Source organism: Ranitomeya variabilis, chromosome 2 (assembly GCF_051348905.1).
Source record: "Ranitomeya variabilis isolate aRanVar5 chromosome 2, aRanVar5.hap1, whole genome shotgun sequence".
Taxonomy (NCBI): domain Eukaryota; kingdom Metazoa; phylum Chordata; class Amphibia; order Anura; family Dendrobatidae; genus Ranitomeya; species Ranitomeya variabilis.
In genome coordinates this window covers 302,407,041-302,420,279 of record NC_135233.1, presented here as the reverse complement: position 1 = coordinate 302,420,279, position 13,239 = coordinate 302,407,041, and positions in this window count along the sequence as shown.

Here is a 13,239-nt window from a genome sequence, read left to right as displayed (position 1 = left end):
GAGCTGTATGTGTAATGTATATGTAGTGTATGTGTATAGTGTGTGCTGCAGAGCTGTATGTGTAATGTATATGTAGTGTATGTATAGTGTGTGCTGCAGAGCTGTATGTGTAATGTATATGTAGTGTATGTGTATAGTGTGTGCTTCAGAGCTGTATGTGTAATGTATATGTACTGTATCTGTGTGTTGTGTGCTGCAGAGCTGTATGTGTAATGTATATGTACTGTATGTGTGTAATGTGTGCTGCAGAGCTGTATGTGTGATGTATATGTAGTGTATGTGTATAGTGTGTGCTGCAGAGCTGTATGTGTACTGTATGTGTATAGTGTGTGCTGCAGAGCTGTATGTAATGTACATGTAATGTATGTGTAATGTGTGCTGCAGAGCTGTATGTGTAGTGTATAGTGTGTGCTGCAGAGCTGTATGTGTAATGTATATGTAGTGTGTGTATAGTGTGTGCTGCAGAGCTGTATGTATAGTGTGTGCTGCAGAGCTGTATATGTAGTGTATGTGTATAGTGTGTGCTGCAGAGCTGTATGTGTAATGTATATGTAGTGTATGTGTGATGTGTGCTGCAGAGCTGTATGTGTAATGTACGGTATGTGTACTGTATGTGTGTGATGTGTGCTGCAGAGCTGTATATGTACTGTATCTGTGTGATGTGTGCTTCAGAGCTGTATGTGTAATGTATATGTACTGTATCTGTGTGTTGTGTGCTGCAGAGCTGTATGTGTATATGTAGTGTATGTGTATAGTGTGTGCTGCAGAGCTGTATGTGTAGTGTATAGTGTGTGCTGCAGAGCTGTATGTGTAGTGTATAGTGTGTGCTGCAGAGCTGTATGTGTAATGTATGTGTATAGTGTGTGCTGCAGAGCTGTATGTGTAATGTATATGTACTGTATGTGTGTGATGTGTTCTGCAGAGCTGTATGTGTAATGTATATGTACTGTATGTGTGTGATGTGTGCTGTAGAGCTGTATGTGTAATGTATATGTAGTGTATGTGTGATGTATATGTAGTGTATGTGTATAGTGTGTGCTGCAGAGCTGTATGTGTAATGTATGTGTATAGTGTGAGCTGCAGAGCTGTATGTGTAATGTATATGTAGTATATGTGTATAATGTGTGCTGCAGAGCTGTATGTGTGATGTATATGTAGTGTATGTATATAGTGTGTGCTGCAGAGCTGTATGTGTAATGTATATGTAGTGTATGTGTATGTGTGCTGCAGAGCTGTATGTGTAATGTATATGTAGTGTATGTGTATAGTGTGCTGCAGAGCTGTATGTGTAATGTATATGTAGTGTATGTGTGCTTCAGAGCTGTATGTGTAATGTATATGTAGTGTATGTGTATAGTGTGTGCTGCAGAGCTGTATGTGTAATGTATATGTAGTGTATGTGTATAGTGTGCTTCAGAGCTGTATGTGTAATGTATATGTAGTGTATGTGTATAGTGTGTGCTGCAGAGCTGTATGTGTAATGTATATGTAGTGTATGTGTATAGTGTGTGCTGCAGAGCTGTATGTGTAATGTATATGTAGTGTATGTGTATAGTGTGTGCTGCAGAGCTGTATGTGTAATGTATATGTAGTGTATGTGTATAGTGTGTGCTGCAGAGCTGTATGTGTAATGTATATGTAGTGTATGTGTATAGTGTGTGCTGCAGAGCTGTATGTGTAATGTATATGTAGTGTATGTGTATAGTGTGCTGCAGAGCTGTATGTGTAATGTATATGTAGTGTATGTGTGCTTCAGAGCTGTATGTGTAATGTATATGTAGTGTATGTGTATAGTGTGTGCTGCAGAGCTGTATGTGTAATGTATGTGTATAGTGTGTGCTGCAGAGCTGTATGTGTAATGTATATGTAGTGTATGTGTATAGTGTGTGCTGCAGAGCTGTATGTGTAATGTATATGTAGTGTATGTGTATAGTGTGTGCTGCAGAGCTGTATGTGTAATGTATGTGTATAGTGTGTGCTGCAGAGCTGTATGTGTAATGTATATGTAGTGTATGTGTATAGTGTGTGCTGCAGAGCTGTATGTGTAATGTATATGTAGTGTATGTGTATAGTGTGTGCTGCAGAGCTGTATGTGTAATGTATATGTAGTGTATGTGTGATGTGTGCTTCAGAGCTGTATGTGTAATGTATATGTACTGTATCTGTGTGTTGTGTGCTTCAGAGCTGTATGTGTAATGTATATGTAGTGTATGTGTATAGTGTGTGCTGCAGAGCTGTATGTGTACTGTATGTGTATAGTGTGTGCTGCAGAGCTGTATGTGTAGTGTATAGTGTGTGCTGCAGAGCTGTATGTGTAATGTATATGTAGTGTGTGTATAGTGTGTGCTGCAGAGCTGTATGTATAGTGTGTGCTGCAGAGCTGTATATGTAGTGTATGTGTATAGTGTGTGCTGCAGAGCTGTATGTGTAATGTATATGTAGTGTATGTGTGATGTGTGCTGCAGAGCTGTATGTGTAATGTACGGTATGTGTACTGTATGTGTGTGATGTGTGCTGCAGAGCTGTATATGTACTGTATCTGTGTGATGTGTGCTTCAGAGCTGTATGTGTAATGTATATGTACTGTATCTGTGTGTTGTGTGCTTCAGAGCTGTATGTGTAATGTATATGTAGTGTATGTGTATAGTGTGTGCTGCAGAGCTGTATGTGTAATGTATATGTAGTGTATGTGTATAGTGTGTGCTGCAGAGCTGTATGTGTAATGTATATGTAGTGTATGTGTGCTTCAGAGCTGTATGTGTAGTGTATGTGTATAGTGTGTGCTGCAGAGCTGTATGTGTAATGTATATGTAGTGTATGTGTATAGTGTGTGCTGCAGAGCTGTATGTGTAATGTATATGTAGTGTATGTGTATAGTGTGTGCTGCAGAGCTGTATGTGTAATGTAAATGTAGTGTATGTGTATAGTGTGTGCTGCAGAGCTGTATGTGTAATGTATATGTAGTGTATGTGTGATGTGTGCTGCAGAGCTGTATGTGTAATGTACGGTATGTGTACTGTATGTGTGTGATGTGTGCTGCAGAGCTGTATATGTACTGTATCTGTGTGATGTGTGCTTCAGAGCTGTATGTGTAATGTATATGTACTGTATCTGTGTGTTGTGTGCTGCAGAGCTGTATGTGTAATGTATATGTACTGTATGTGTGTAATGTGTGCTGCAGAGCTGTATGTGTGATGTATATGTAGTGTATGTGTGTGATGTGTGCTGCAGAGCTGTATGTGTAATGTATATGTAGTGTATGTGTATAGTGTGTGCTGCAGAGCTGTATGTGTAATGTATATGTAGTGTATGTATAGTGTGTGCTGCAGAGCTGTATGTGTAATGTATATGTAGTGTATGTGTATAGTGTGTGCTTCAGAGCTGTATGTGTAATGTATATGTACTGTATCTGTGTGTTGTGTGCTGCAGAGCTGTATGTGTAATGTATATGTACTGTATGTGTGTAATGTGTGCTGCAGAGCTGTATGTGTGATGTATATGTAGTGTATGTGTATAGTGTGTGCTGCAGAGCTGTATGTGTACTGTATGTGTATAGTGTGTGCTGCAGAGCTGTATGTAATGTACATGTAATGTATGTGTAATGTGTGCTGCAGAGCTGTATGTGTAGTGTATAGTGTGTGCTGCAGAGCTGTATGTGTAATGTATATGTAGTGTGTGTATAGTGTGTGCTGCAGAGCTGTATGTATAGTGTGTGCTGCAGAGCTGTATATGTAGTGTATGTGTATAGTGTGTGCTGCAGAGCTGTATGTGTAATGTATATGTAGTGTATGTGTGATGTGTGCTGCAGAGCTGTATGTGTAATGTACGGTATGTGTACTGTATGTGTGTGATGTGTGCTGCAGAGCTGTATATGTACTGTATCTGTGTGATGTGTGCTTCAGAGCTGTATGTGTAATGTATATGTACTGTATCTGTGTGTTGTGTGCTGCAGAGCTGTATGTGTATATGTAGTGTATGTGTATAGTGTGTGCTGCAGAGCTGTATGTGTAGTGTATAGTGTGTGCTGCAGAGCTGTATGTGTAGTGTATAGTGTGTGCTGCAGAGCTGTATGTGTAATGTATGTGTATAGTGTGTGCTGCAGAGCTGTATGTGTAATGTATATGTACTGTATGTGTGTGATGTGTTCTGCAGAGCTGTATGTGTAATGTATATGTACTGTATGTGTGTGATGTGTGCTGTAGAGCTGTATGTGTAATGTATATGTAGTGTATGTGTGATGTATATGTAGTGTATGTGTATAGTGTGTGCTGCAGAGCTGTATGTGTAATGTATGTGTATAGTGTGAGCTGCAGAGCTGTATGTGTAATGTATATGTAGTATATGTGTATAATGTGTGCTGCAGAGCTGTATGTGTGATGTATATGTAGTGTATGTATATAGTGTGTGCTGCAGAGCTGTATGTGTAATGTATATGTAGTGTATGTGTATGTGTGCTGCAGAGCTGTATGTGTAATGTATATGTAGTGTATGTGTATAGTGTGCTGCAGAGCTGTATGTGTAATGTATATGTAGTGTATGTGTGCTTCAGAGCTGTATGTGTAATGTATATGTAGTGTATGTGTATAGTGTGTGCTGCAGAGCTGTATGTGTAATGTATATGTAGTGTATGTGTATAGTGTGCTTCAGAGCTGTATGTGTAATGTATATGTAGTGTATGTGTATAGTGTGTGCTGCAGAGCTGTATGTGTAATGTATATGTAGTGTATGTGTATAGTGTGTGCTGCAGAGCTGTATGTGTAATGTATATGTAGTGTATGTGTATAGTGTGTGCTGCAGAGCTGTATGTGTAATGTATATGTAGTGTATGTGTATAGTGTGTGCTGCAGAGCTGTATGTGTAATGTATATGTAGTGTATGTGTATAGTGTGTGCTGCAGAGCTGTATGTGTAATGTATATGTAGTGTATGTGTATAGTGTGCTGCAGAGCTGTATGTGTAATGTATATGTAGTGTATGTGTGCTTCAGAGCTGTATGTGTAATGTATATGTAGTGTATGTGTATAGTGTGTGCTGCAGAGCTGTATGTGTAATGTATGTGTATAGTGTGTGCTGCAGAGCTGTATGTGTAATGTATATGTAGTGTATGTGTATAGTGTGTGCTGCAGAGCTGTATGTGTAATGTATATGTAGTGTATGTGTATAGTGTGTGCTGCAGAGCTGTATGTGTAATGTATGTGTATAGTGTGTGCTGCAGAGCTGTATGTGTAATGTATATGTAGTGTATGTGTATAGTGTGTGCTGCAGAGCTGTATGTGTAATGTATATGTAGTGTATGTGTATAGTGTGTGCTGCAGAGCTGTATGTGTAATGTATATGTAGTGTATGTGTGATGTGTGCTTCAGAGCTGTATGTGTAATGTATATGTACTGTATCTGTGTGTTGTGTGCTGCAGAGCTGTATGTGTAATGTATATGTACTGTATGTGTGTAATGTGTGCTGCAGAGCTGTATGTGTGATGTATATGTAGTGTATGTGTGTGATGTGTGCTGCAGAGCTGTATGTGTAATGTATATGTAGTGTATGTGTATAGTGTGTGCTGCAGAGCTGTATGTGTACTGTATGTGTATAGTGTGTGCTGCAGAGCTGTATGTGTAGTGTATAGTGTGTGCTGCAGAGCTGTATGTGTAATGTATATGTAGTGTGTGTATAGTGTGTGCTGCAGAGCTGTATGTATAGTGTGTGCTGCAGAGCTGTATATGTAGTGTATGTGTATAGTGTGTGCTGCAGAGCTGTATGTGTAATGTATATGTAGTGTATGTGTGATGTGTGCTGCAGAGCTGTATGTGTAATGTACGGTATGTGTACTGTATGTGTGTGATGTGTGCTGCAGAGCTGTATATGTACTGTATCTGTGTGATGTGTGCTTCAGAGCTGTATGTGTAATGTATATGTACTGTATCTGTGTGTTGTGTGCTTCAGAGCTGTATGTGTAATGTATATGTAGTGTATGTGTATAGTGTGTGCTGCAGAGCTGTATGTGTAGTGTATAGTGTGTGCTGCAGAGCTGTATGTGTAGTGTATAGTGTGTGCTGCAGAGCTGTATGTGTAATGTATATGTACTGTATGTGTGTGATGTGTGCTGCAGAGCTGTATGTGTGATGTATATGTAGTGTATGTGTATAGTGTGTGCTGCAGAGCTGTATGTGTAATGTATGTGTATAGTGTGAGCTGCAGAGCTGTATGTGTAATGTATATGTAGTGTATGTGTATAGTGTGCTGCAGAGCTGTATGTGTAATGTATATGTAGTGTATGTGTGCTTCAGAGCTGTATGTGTAATGTATATGTAGTGTATGTGTATAGTGTGTGCTGCAGAGCTGTATGTGTAATGTATATGTAGTGTATGTGTATAGTGTGCTTCAGAGCTGTATGTGTAATGTATATGTAGTGTATGTGTGCCGCAGAGCTGTATGTGTAATGTATATGTAGTGTATGTGTATAGTGTGTGCTGCAGAGCTGTATGTGTAATGTATATGTAGTGTATGTGTGTGATGTGTGCTGCAGAGCTGTATGTGTGATATACAGTTATGTCCATATATATTTGGACAGAGACAACATTTTTCTAATTTTGGTTATAGACATTACCACAATGAATTTTAAACAAAACAATTCAGATGCAGTTGAAGTTCAGACTTTCAGCTTTCATTTGAGGGTATCCACATTAAAGTTGGATGAAGGGTTTAGGAGTTTCAGCTCCTTAACATGTGCCACCCTGTTATTAACCCTCCGTCAGGGGCAATATGTTTCATAACGAGTTTAGGGGCATTGTGCCTGTCCGACACAGGCTAAAAAATTGGCTATATTTTCCTTTTTTAAAAATTTCAATGCTCTTAAAGTGATCAGTTACCTTAATAGGAATGTAATAAATGAGAATACATATAATCAGGTGTAAAAAAAAATGTTTAATAACCAGAAAAGTAATATGTTTCTATGTGTTGAGCATCCTCCTCACTCTCTCCATCTTGATCTGTATCAGACACATCTGGACATTCTTCCACATCATCTTCTGAAGCAATGTCACTTTCTTCCCCTAAATCTTCTAGCTGTAAGGGGTCTGTCTCATCATCAATTAGTATATTTTGCACTTGCTCAACGTGAAGGGCATTGGACAAGTCAAATATTCTCCTCGCCATTTCAGAAGAAAAGCTGAAGCAAGAGCGAGAATAGTGTTAGGGCGCAATGTGCCTGAGAAGTACACTGTTATTTCTAACAAAACCTTCTATGACAAATCCACAAATTTAGCACTAGCTATTCATAAAACAAGCTAAAAAAACAATTGGGATGAATAAAAACAGCAAATTCTAATCGTCAAATGTGTGACGCGTTCAGGGGCAATGAGCCTGAGAAGCCAAAACACTGATATCTGATCCTCTGCAGCACAAGAGGCTTCTCAGGTTTCACACAGCCTTTAAAGTTAGGAAGGTACTGGGAGGAGGGTGTTTCCCAGACAAACCACTGAAAATAGAGAAATGAAACTAAGTGAGCTGCGCCTGTCAGATCAGTTGCCCCTGACAGAGGGTTAAAGGGACCAAAAGTAATTGGACAGATTCAATAATTTTAAATAAAATGTTCATTTCTAGTACTTGGTTGAAAACCCTTTGTTGGCAATGACTACCTGAAGTCTTGAACTCATGGCCATCACCAGACGCTGTGTTTCCTCCTTTTTAATGCTCTGCCAGGCCTTCACTGCGGTGGTTTTCAGTTGCTGTTTGTTTGTGGCCTTTCTGTCTGAAGTTTAGTCTTTAACAAGTGAAATACATGCTCAAGTGGGTGGAGATCAGATGACTGACTTGGCCATTCAGGAATATTCCACTTCTTTGCTTTAATAAACTCCTGAATTGCTTTGGCTTTATGTTTTGGGTCAGTGTCAATCTGTAGTATGAAACGACGACCAACCAGTTTGGCTGCATTTGGCTGGATCTGAGCACACAGTGTGGCTCTGAATACCTCAGAATTAATTCGGCTGCTTCTGTCCCGTGTCACATCATCAATAAACACTAGTGACCCAGTGCCACTGGCAGCCATGCATGCCCAAGCCATCACACTGCCTCCGCCGTGTTTTACAGATGATGTGATATGCTTTGGATCATGAGCTGTACCACGCCTTCGCTATACTTTTCTCTTTCCATCATTCTGGTAGAGGTTGATCTTGGTTTCATCTGTCCAAACAATGTTCTTCCAGAACTGTGCTGGCTTTTTTAGCAAAGTCCAGTCTAGCCTTTTTATTCTTGATGCTTATGAGTGGCTTGCACCGTGCAGTGAACCCTCTGTATTTACTTTCATGCAGTCTTCTCTTTATGGTAGATTTGGATATTGATATGCCGACCTCCTGGAGAGTGTTGGTCACTTGGTTGGCTGTTGTGAATGGATTTCTCCTCACCATGGAGATTATTCTGCGATCACCCACCACTGTTGTCATCCGTGGGCGCCCAGGTCTTTTTGCATTGATGAGTTCACCAGTGCTTTCTTTCTTTCTCAGGATGGACCAAACTGTAGATTTTGCCACTCCTAATATTGTAGCAATTTCTCGGCTTGTTTTTTTCTGTTTTCGCAGCTTAAGGATGGCTTGTTTCACCTGCATGGAGAGCTCCTTTGACCGCATGTTTACTTCACAGCAAAACCTTCCCAAGTGCAAGCACCACACCTCAAATCAACTCCAGGCCTTTTATCTGCTTAATTGAGAATGACATAACGAACGGATTGCCCACCCCTGTCCATGAAATAGCCTTGGAGTCAATTGTCCAATTACTTTAGGTCCCTTTAAAAACAGGGTGGCACATGTTAAGGAGCTGAAACACCTAAGGCTGCCGTCACACTAGCAGTATTTGGTCAGTATTTTACATCAGTATTTGTAAGCCAAAACCAGGAGTGGAACAAATAGAGGTAAAGTATAATAGAAACATATGCACCACTTCTGTATTTATCACCCATTCCTGGTTTTGGCTACAAATACTGAGGTAAAATACTGACCAAATACTGCTAGTGTGACGGCAGCCTAAACCCTTCATCCACTTTTAATGTGGATACCCTCAAATGAAAGCTGAAAGTCTGAACTTCCACTGCATCTGAATTGTTTTGTTTAAAATTCATTGTGGTAGTGTCTATAACCAAAACTAGAAAAATGTTGTCTCTGTCCAAATATATATGGACCTAACTGTATAAGTAGTGTATGTGTTTAATGTGTGCTGCAGAGCTGTATATGTAGTGTATGTGTGTGATGTGTGCTGCAGAGCTGTATGTGTAATGTATATGTAGTGTATGTGTATAGTGTGTTCTGCAGAGCTGTATGTGTAATGTATATGTAGTGTATGTGTAATGTGTGCTGCAGAGCTGTATGTGTGATGTATATGTAGTGTATGTGTGTGCTGCAGAGCTGTATGTGCAATGTATATGTAGTGTATGTGTATAGTGTGGGCTGCAGAGCTGTATGTGTAATGTATATATAGTGTATGCGTGTGATGTGTGCTGCAGAGCTGTATGTGATGTATATGTAGTGTATGCGTGTGATGTGTGCTGCAGAGCTGTATGTGTGATGTATATGTAGTGTATGTGTAATGTGTGCTGCAGAGCTGTATGTGTGATGTATATGTAGTGTATGTGTGTGCTGCAGAGCTGAATGTGTATGTGTGTGATGTGTGCTGCAGAGCTGTATGTGTGATGTATATGTAGTGTATGTGTGTGCTGCAGAGCTGTACAGTATGTGTAATGTGTTCCTATAAGGTTCTGTTCACATGTCCCGTTTGTTTCTAATTCCAGGGTGTTTGAGCCTTTCCTGTAGTGCAGAGACCAGAATATACAGCGCTCCGTTATGTATAACTGCAGTATGATGATCAGTAATAAGAGTTAGGATGGCCGGTGTCTGTAATAGAAGGATCTGGGCAGTGACTTACACATACTACTCCTGCTCAGGCAGAACCTCTGTATTTATCTCCTGTACCCAGAAAGCAGCGCAGAGTCAGCAGCAGGAGAATGTTATTGAGATTAAAGACGATCTGTGACTTCACTAGGAAATGATGACAGTGCAGGACTCTGCAGTATAGGGCTCTGTTCACATCGCGGTTTAGCCTCATATCGGGGTTTACCCCTGACTGTACTGTTGCAGACTGAGTCGGGGTGCGTTCTGCCCGGTAACATTTTCGGCCTCATCTACCTAATACTGGTGGGCACAAAATCAGCTGCATTTTATTGTCTGCCTCAAATAAGCTGATACTTCAGAAAATGACCACAACAAAGCGACACCGTCTGCATCGTTACAGTCAATGGTCCCATCAGAGCAAGTACCAGAATCTTATTTTTCGGACATAAACCCCAACGGAGTCATTGACATGAGGGTGAAATGCGATGTGAACCCACCCTAATCCTTATTCTGAATGAGTCTACGAGTGATTAGTGCCGTTAATCCACAGTACAGACGGCCCGAGTCTGCAGTACGGTCCTGCTTGCCACTCCTAGCCACCATCTTTAGTGCAGGAGCGAGCGCTGTAGATCCTATGACGCTTGCTCCTGCAGGCAGAAGGGCCCTGCTTACTTTAGTGTGTAGCCTGTAGCACGGACTGTGAGCAGTTTGTCTGTTCTTCAGGATGTTGGCAAAAATCGCCGCAAATGACTAATTATATTGCAGAGTCCTGCACTATAATAATTTTCTTGTAAAGCTCTAGGGTATGCTTTGAAGGGAACCACATGGACTATAATGGGTACAGATTGTATCCATGGAATAATGACGTCTGAATGAACCCGAATTATGGTTGAATGCCCCCCAAAAACAAGTTTTTGTAGAACTACTATCCATCGCCATCTTAGCTATGCAGCCAGCAGAGCAGATTTGCTTCTCTGTGATGTAGTACAAATTTCAGAATTAGGGCTCATCCAGATGCCCGTGGATCTCAGACTACAATGCACAAACTGGCTGCGGGTATTTGACAGCCCCATAAAACAAATGAAGCAGTCCTGCTCCAGTCAGGAGACTGGCATCCAATCTGTGCCTTGTGGTCCGAGATCAGACCAGTTTGTACAGACGGCTGAATGAGTGCGAAGGCAGCCATAAATGAGTACATAGGGCAGAAGACAATGAATGTGTCCAGATTTCCCCCAATTATACTGCCATACAGTGAATACTCAGTATACCGCTATAGTGCTCAGACGTACTTCATAGACAAGCATTAATCAATGTCGTGTTCTGTCAGTGTTTATTTCCGCTGTACATTTCTAGTGGCTATGGTACATTGCTATGAATCTGGCTAAACACAGTACAATTAACGCCGCTCATTACCATCCAAAAAAGGCGCCCACTTTTAGGCCTAATTCAGACGTCCTTTTTTGTCTCTTGTTCGTGAACAAAATGGACTGATTTCCATCAATGCGCTGGAGGAGATTTTTATCAGTGGTTGGTCTGTGTGTCAGTGTTTGCCATCAGTGATTTTCTTGTATGCCAAAATTTGCAAAGCTCCTCCATTACAACTGATGGCAATGTGTGCTGCCTGTGATTTTCAGGGACCTATGGACTGAAAGGGGGGATTAAAATGACATTGATCAAAATTGGACAGTCCACATAACAACATGGTCATATAAACCAATGGTTAAAATGGTTGATTAGAAAATGGTTGATTAGAAAATGTATGTGAAAACTGGCCATCTGAATGTGGCCTTGGGCCATCTTCACAAGTCCACACATTTCATGTTCTCCTGACCTGAATGAATAGCCTATGTCTAGGGGGCCGATAGCTCTGGTCAGGAGACCATGAAATGTGGCCATGTGAGGCAGGACTTACACTGAGTTAAATTTATGCTTTATCATAGGAATTTAGATGGTTATTCACATCTCCATGATCCTATCCCAACATGTAGTAGGTGGAATGATAATAATATCATCATCAAATACCTCTAGAAGCGTAGTATAGTTTTGCTGTTTCACTGTCTTTCTTCATGTGCAGGCATTGCAGGACCTTTGGGTATCCATGGTTACGACCACTCATATAGTGACAGCTAGTTGAGACAATCAGAAAAACTGTACTACATTTCTAATTGGAGCTATTTGCTAATATTATTAATACACCCGCTACATATTGGGATAGGATCAGGGAGATGGGAATACCCCTTTAATGCTGGAACCTCAATAAGGCCATGTGCACACGATGCGGAATGGGGTGCAGAATTTTCTGCACAAAATCTTCAGGTGCAGATTTGCTGCGGAATTTTTGCGGATTTTGTGCGGATTTTATGCGGAATTGATGCGGATTTTGTGTGGATTTTCTGCGGTTTTTATCACTGCGGATTTCTATAATGGAAGGGTGCAGAAACGCTGCAGATCCGCACAAAAGTGACATGCTACTTCTTTTAAATACGTAGCGTTTCCGCGTGGATTTTTCCGCACCATCTGAACAGCTTTTTTTTTTTTTTATACATTGATTTACATTTGATTGATTGATTTACATTGATTTGATGTACACTGTGTTCCAAATTATTATGCAAATAATATGTCCTCATATTTTCTCTAAATTACCTATCTGAATTGCAGTCATTGTTATTTTCCAGTCATCTACTATTCTAGTATAATTGCAATGTTTTGGAACAAACTGCCTATGAAAACAGTATCGTTTAAAAAAAAAAGAAAAAAACACTCAAAATGCATGTTCCAAATTATTATGCACAGCAGAGTTTTCAACCTTTTTTATTTTGAACAAAAAAATGGTCAACTGTGAAGTTATAAGCATTATCAGCTTATTACAAAATGAAATCAAACAGTTTTCAAGTGAAAACTTTATTCTAAGTGATGTTACATTTGCTGCTATGACAAGGCATTTTGGCAGCTGCTCTTTTAACCTTACGCAATTGCCTGTTGGAAAGAGTCCTCAATGTTTCCTTATCAGCACGCACACGTGTGTGCTGGGAATCAGCTACATACTTCTTGATTGTGCGATGATCACGATGAAGTGTCTTGGCAATGTTGATTGTAGTCATGCCTTGACCTAAATACTCCACAATTTGTTGCTTCTCAGCTGCCGACACATCCTTTTTCTTTCCCATTTGGCAAAAAATGTAGGCTGCTTAATAATGTGGAACAGCCTTCTTAAGTAGTCTTGCCTTTATTTGGACACACCTGACAAACTAATTTGCACAGGTCTCTGCAATTGCTTTCAGTGATATAAAGAGCCCTGACACACATCACCATCAATGAGTTTAAATGACAAACAAAAAAATTCTAACCTTATCACTCCTAAACTC